The 5,000-nt window shown below is 47.4% G+C and overlaps 7 non-coding genes across 7 annotated transcripts; 3 read left to right on the top strand and 4 right to left on the bottom strand.

Moving 5' to 3' along the window:
- Window positions 1-160: 160 nt before the first annotated feature.
- On the bottom strand, window positions 161-234 carry TRNAN-GUU (transfer RNA asparagine (anticodon GUU)). Its single transcript has one exon. It is a non-coding gene; the product is annotated as a tRNA-Asn (tRNA).
- Window positions 235-441: 207 nt separating this feature from the next.
- Window positions 442-512, top strand: TRNAG-GCC (transfer RNA glycine (anticodon GCC)). The gene has a single exon. It is a non-coding gene; the product is annotated as a tRNA-Gly (tRNA).
- A 1,627-nt stretch (window positions 513-2,139) lies between these two features.
- On the top strand, window positions 2,140-2,210 carry TRNAG-GCC (transfer RNA glycine (anticodon GCC)). Its single transcript has one exon. It is a non-coding gene; the product is annotated as a tRNA-Gly (tRNA).
- A 71-nt stretch (window positions 2,211-2,281) lies between these two features.
- Window positions 2,282-2,353, bottom strand: TRNAW-CCA (transfer RNA tryptophan (anticodon CCA)). Its single transcript has one exon. It is a non-coding gene; the product is annotated as a tRNA-Trp (tRNA).
- Window positions 2,354-2,601: 248 nt separating this feature from the next.
- On the bottom strand, window positions 2,602-2,675 carry TRNAN-GUU (transfer RNA asparagine (anticodon GUU)). The gene has a single exon. It is a non-coding gene; the product is annotated as a tRNA-Asn (tRNA).
- A 207-nt stretch (window positions 2,676-2,882) lies between these two features.
- On the top strand, window positions 2,883-2,953 carry TRNAG-GCC (transfer RNA glycine (anticodon GCC)). The gene has a single exon. It is a non-coding gene; the product is annotated as a tRNA-Gly (tRNA).
- A 71-nt stretch (window positions 2,954-3,024) lies between these two features.
- TRNAW-CCA (transfer RNA tryptophan (anticodon CCA)) lies at window positions 3,025-3,096 on the bottom strand. The gene has a single exon. It is a non-coding gene; the product is annotated as a tRNA-Trp (tRNA).
- Between the last annotated feature and the right edge of the window lie 1,904 nt (window positions 3,097-5,000).

Genomic DNA, 5,000 nt, shown 5'->3' on the forward strand with positions numbered 1-5,000 from the left:
ACAGAGCTTGACCTTTTGTTTTCTATCCTAATTATGAAATTGACTGCAGGTGCCGAGAGAACGCAGAGAATTGAAATATTCAGGGAAAGGGTGTCCAGCAGGAGAGAGCAAAGGTATGTATCTGTTTTCCATTCAAGTGTTTCATTCAGGCAAAATAATACGTCCCTGGGTGGGCTTGAACCACCAACCTTTCGGTTAACAGCCAAACGCGCTAACCGATTGCGCCACAGAGATGAGTGACTACAGCATCTTTCCTTAGACTCAATATATATCTTGATATGTATGTGCCTGCCTGGAGCTTGTCTTATATAAGCCATCATCATGTGAAACTTTGGCGTTGTCATGTCTGCTGCGCACACTTTGTTCATATGTGTACAATTTAAGTGTGTGCACCTGATCACTGTCTTGGACAGAGCTATGCCTGTGAACTCCCCATGTGAAGCATTGGTGGTTCAGTGGTAGAATTCTCGCCTGCCACGCGGGAGGCCCGGGTTCGATTCCCGGCCAATGCAAGGCTGCGTTCCTTTGACTTTGTTTTCGAAAGGAAATATATGAACTCAGTGGGGAATAAAATGGTAAGCAGTGACCCCAACGTGATTTGACCACGCAACCTTCTGATCTGGAGTCAGACGCGCTACCGTTGCGCCACAAGGTCCTTACACTTACAGCCTTCAAGCCAGATCAACAAATGCTGATGGCCTTTTGACTTATTTTCCCCTCCTCATATGCCTACAGTTGTATTACAGGGCTAGGCCTTTTGTTTTCTATCCTAATTATGAAATTGACTGCAGGTGCAGAGAGAACGCAGAGGATTGAAATGTTCAGATAAAGGGTCTTAAGCAGGAGAGAGCAGAGGTACGTATCTGTGTTTCATTAAAGTGTTTCATGCCGGCAAAAAGGATACTTCCCTGGGTGGGCTTGAACCACCAACCTTTCTGTTAACAACCGAACGCGCTAACCATTTGCACCACAGAGGTTAATAACTGTAGCACAGTTCCTGAGACTCAATATATATCTTGATAATTGTGTGCCTGCCTGGAGCTTGTGTTATATAATGCGTCTTTATGCCATACAGCATTTCTCATTTGCTTAGTGTCTTGTTATTGTTGGACGTAATGATGAATAGACTACTGTCTAATGGTCTTAGAGCCAGTATTACTACCGGTCCCAGTGTATGAGACACATACATGACTTTTCTGTTGCCTGCTTAGCATAGCTCCCTGCTCCTCTGTAGGTGTGCTACCAGCCAGTAAGGCGTGTGCCTTGCCCATCAGATGTGTTATGTTAGACTTGACTTCTCTGTGAGCAAAGTCTCCCTCCCATAGCAGGTGCTTTCTCTGAACTCTTGACTTGTAAGACTGCTGGGAAAGGCCCTCCCTAGCCCCTCACTCAGATAGATACATTTACCTTCAGAGCTCAGCTTTGGAGAAAGAGATTGGGGAGAGAGCAAATAGGGGAAGGCCCATGGTGCACACTTTATTTTACATAAAAGCTGGGGCTTGTGGGAGGACAGGGACAAGAGGGTTCTCAGGGAAAGAAATCCCAGGAGTATTGATGGCTAGGCCCTGAAACACAACAATCCCGGATTGGCAAGGCACAATATGCCTGTGCAACAGGCCTGACCCTAGGCTTCCGGAGTTCTTGGTCACAAAAGGCTCCAGTGATCTAAGCCCGACCAGGGCTGTGCCCGACCAGGGCTGTAGGCAGCGTTGGGAGCGCGTTAGGGACGCGTAAAGGGACGCAGGGCGCAGAACTCTGCCCGTTTCACCCCAGCATTTAGGGGAGGACACAGAATCTGGGAAAGCCAGTGGGAAGGATTTTCCAGGAGGAGAGTTCAGTGAGATAATCTGAAACACAATAGTGCTGGTGATCTGGCGGGTGCATTCTGTGAACCACTTTTGTCGGGAGCAGCCTGCCATCATGCCCTGATAAACACAACTCTAGTCCCAAGCCAGTGACCTCAGCAAATGCAAAGACATTCATAGTTATAGTCTCCTGCATCTGATTCTTGCCATCTTCATGTGAAACGTTGGCGTTATCATGTCTGCTGCGCACACTTTGTTCATATGTGTACAATTTAAGTGTGTGCACCTGATCACTGTCTTGGGCAGAGCTCTGCCTGTGAACAACCCATGTGAAGCATTGGTGGTTCAGTGGTAGAATTCTCGCCTGCCACGCGGGAGGCCCGGGTTCGATTCCCGGCCAATGCAAGACTGCTTTCTTTTGACTTTGTTTTCGAAAGGAAATATATGACCTCAGTGGGGAATAAAATGGTAAGCAGTGACCCCGACGTGATTTGAACACGCAACCTTCTGATCTGGAGTCAGACGCGCTACCGTTGCGCCACGAGGTCCTTACACTTACAGCTTTCGGAGCCAGATCAACAAATGCTGTGGGCCTTTTGACTTATTTTCCCCTCCTCATATGCCTACAGTTGTATTACAGAGCTTGACCTTTTGTTTTCTATCCTAATTATGAAATTGACTGCAGGTGCCGAGAGAACGCAGAGAATTGAAATATTCAGGGAAAGGGTGTCCAGCAAGAGAGAGCAAAGGTATGTATCTGTTTTCCATTCAAGTGTTTCATTCAGGCAAAATAATACGTCCCTGGGTGGGCTTGAACCACCAACCTTTCGGTTAACAGCCGAACGCGCTAACCGATTGCGCCACAGAGACGAGTGACTACAGCATCTTTCCTTAGACTCAATATATATCTTGATATGTATGTGCCTGCCTGGAGCTTGTCTTATATAAGCCATCATCATGTGAAACTTTGGCGTTGTCATGTCTGCTGCGCACACTTTGTTCATATGTGTACAATTTAAGTGTGTGCACCTGATCACTGTCTTGGACAGAGCTATGCCTGTGAACTCCCCATGTGAAGCATTGGTGGTTCAGTGGTAGAATTCTCGCCTGCCACGCGGGAGGCCCGGGTTCGATTCCCGGCCAATGCAAGGCTTCGTTCCTTTGACTTTGTTTTCGAAAGGAAATATATGAACTCAGTGGGGAATAAAATGGTAAGCAGTGACCCCGACGTGATTTGACCACGCAACCTTCTGATCTGGAGTCAGACGCGCTACCGTTGCGCCACAAGGTCCTTACACTTACAGCCTTCAAGCCAGATCAACAAATGCTGATGGCCTTTTGACTTATTTTCCCCTCCTCATATGCCTACAGTTGTATTACAGGGCTAGGCCTTTTGTTTTCTATCCTAATTATGAAATTGACTGCAGGTGCAGAGAGAACGCAGAGGATTGAAATGTTCAGATAAAGGGTCTTAAGCAGGAGAGAGCAGAGGTACGTATCTGTGTTTCATTAAAGTGTTTCATGCCGGCAAAAAGGATACTTCCCTGGGTGGGCTTGAACCACCAACCTTTCTGTTAACAACCAAACGCGCTAACCATTTGCACCACAGAGGTTAATAACTGTAGCACAGTTCCTGAGACTCAATATATATCTTGATAATTGTGTGCCTGCCTGGAGCTTGTGTTATATAATGCGTCTTTATGCCATACAGCATTTCTCATTTGCTTAGTGTCTTGTTATTGTTGGACGTAATGATGAATAGACTACTGTCTAATGGTCTTAGAGCCAGTATTACTATCGGTCCCAGTGTATGAGACACATACATGACTTTTCTGTTGCCTGCTTAGCATAGCTCCCTGCTCCTCTGTAGGTGTGCTACCAGCCAGTAAGGCGTGTGCCTTGCCCATCAGATGTGTTATGTTAGACTTGACTTCTCTGTGAGCAAAGTCTCCCTCCCATAGCAGGTGCTTTCTCTGAACTCTTGACTTGTAAGACTGCTGGGAAAGGCCCTCCCTAGCCCCTCACTCAGATAGATACATTTACCTTCAGAGCTCAGCTTTGGAGAAAGAGATTGGGGAGAGAGCAAATAGGGGAAGGCCCATGGTGCACACTTTATTTTACATAAAAGCTGGGGCTTGTGGGAGGACAGGGACAAGAGGGTTCTCAGGGAAAGAAATCCCAGGAGTATTGATGGCTAGGCCCTGAAACACAACAATCCCGGATTGGCAAGGCACAATATGCCTGTGCAACAGGCCTGACCCTAGGCTTCCGGAGTTCTTGGTCACAAAAGGCTCCAGTGATCTAAGCCCGACCAGGGCTGTGCCCGACCAGGGCTGTAGGCCGCGTTGGGAGCGCGTTAGGGACGCGTAAAGGGACGCAGGGCGCAGAACTCTGCCCGTTTCACCCCAGCATTTAGGGGAGGACACAGAATCTGGGAAAGCCAGTGGGAAGGATTTTCCAGGAGGAGAGTTCAGTGAGATAATCTGAAACCCAATAGTGCTGGTGATCTGGCGGGTGCATTCTGTGAACCACTTTTGTCGGGAGCAGCCTGCCATCATGCCCTGATAAACACAACTCTAGTCCCAAGCCAGTGACCTCAGCAAATGCAAAGACATTCATAGTTATAGTCTCCTGCATCTGATTCTTGCCATCTTCATGTGAAACGTTGGCGTTATCATGTCTGCTGCGCACACTTTGTTCATATGTGTACAATTTAAGTGTGTGCACCTGATCACTGTCTTGGGCAGAGCTCTGCCTGTGAACAACCCATGTGAAGCATTGGTGGTTCAGTAGTAGAATTCTCGCCTGCCACGCGGGAGGCCTGGGTTCGATTCCTGGCCAATGCAAGACTGCTTTCTTTTGACTTTGTTTTCGAAAGGAAATATATGACCTCAGTGGGGAATAAAATGGTAAGCAGTGACCCCGACGTGATTTGAACACGCAACCTTCTGATCTGGAGTCAGACGCGCCACGAGGTCCTTACACTTACAGCTTTCGGAGCCAGATCAACAAATGCTGTGGGCCTTTTGACTTATTTTCCCCTCCTCATATGCCTACAGTTGTATTACAGAGCTTGACCTTTTGTTTTCTATCCTAATTATGAAATTGACTGCAGGTGCCGAGAGAACGCAGAGAATTGAAATATTCAGGGAAAGGGTGTCCAGCAAGAGAGAGCAAAGGTATGTATCTGTTTTC

The sequence above is a fragment of the Lissotriton helveticus genome, chromosome 1_2, assembly GCF_964261635.1.
Source record: "Lissotriton helveticus chromosome 1_2, aLisHel1.1, whole genome shotgun sequence".
Classification (NCBI taxonomy): Eukaryota; Metazoa; Chordata; class Amphibia; order Caudata; family Salamandridae; genus Lissotriton; species Lissotriton helveticus.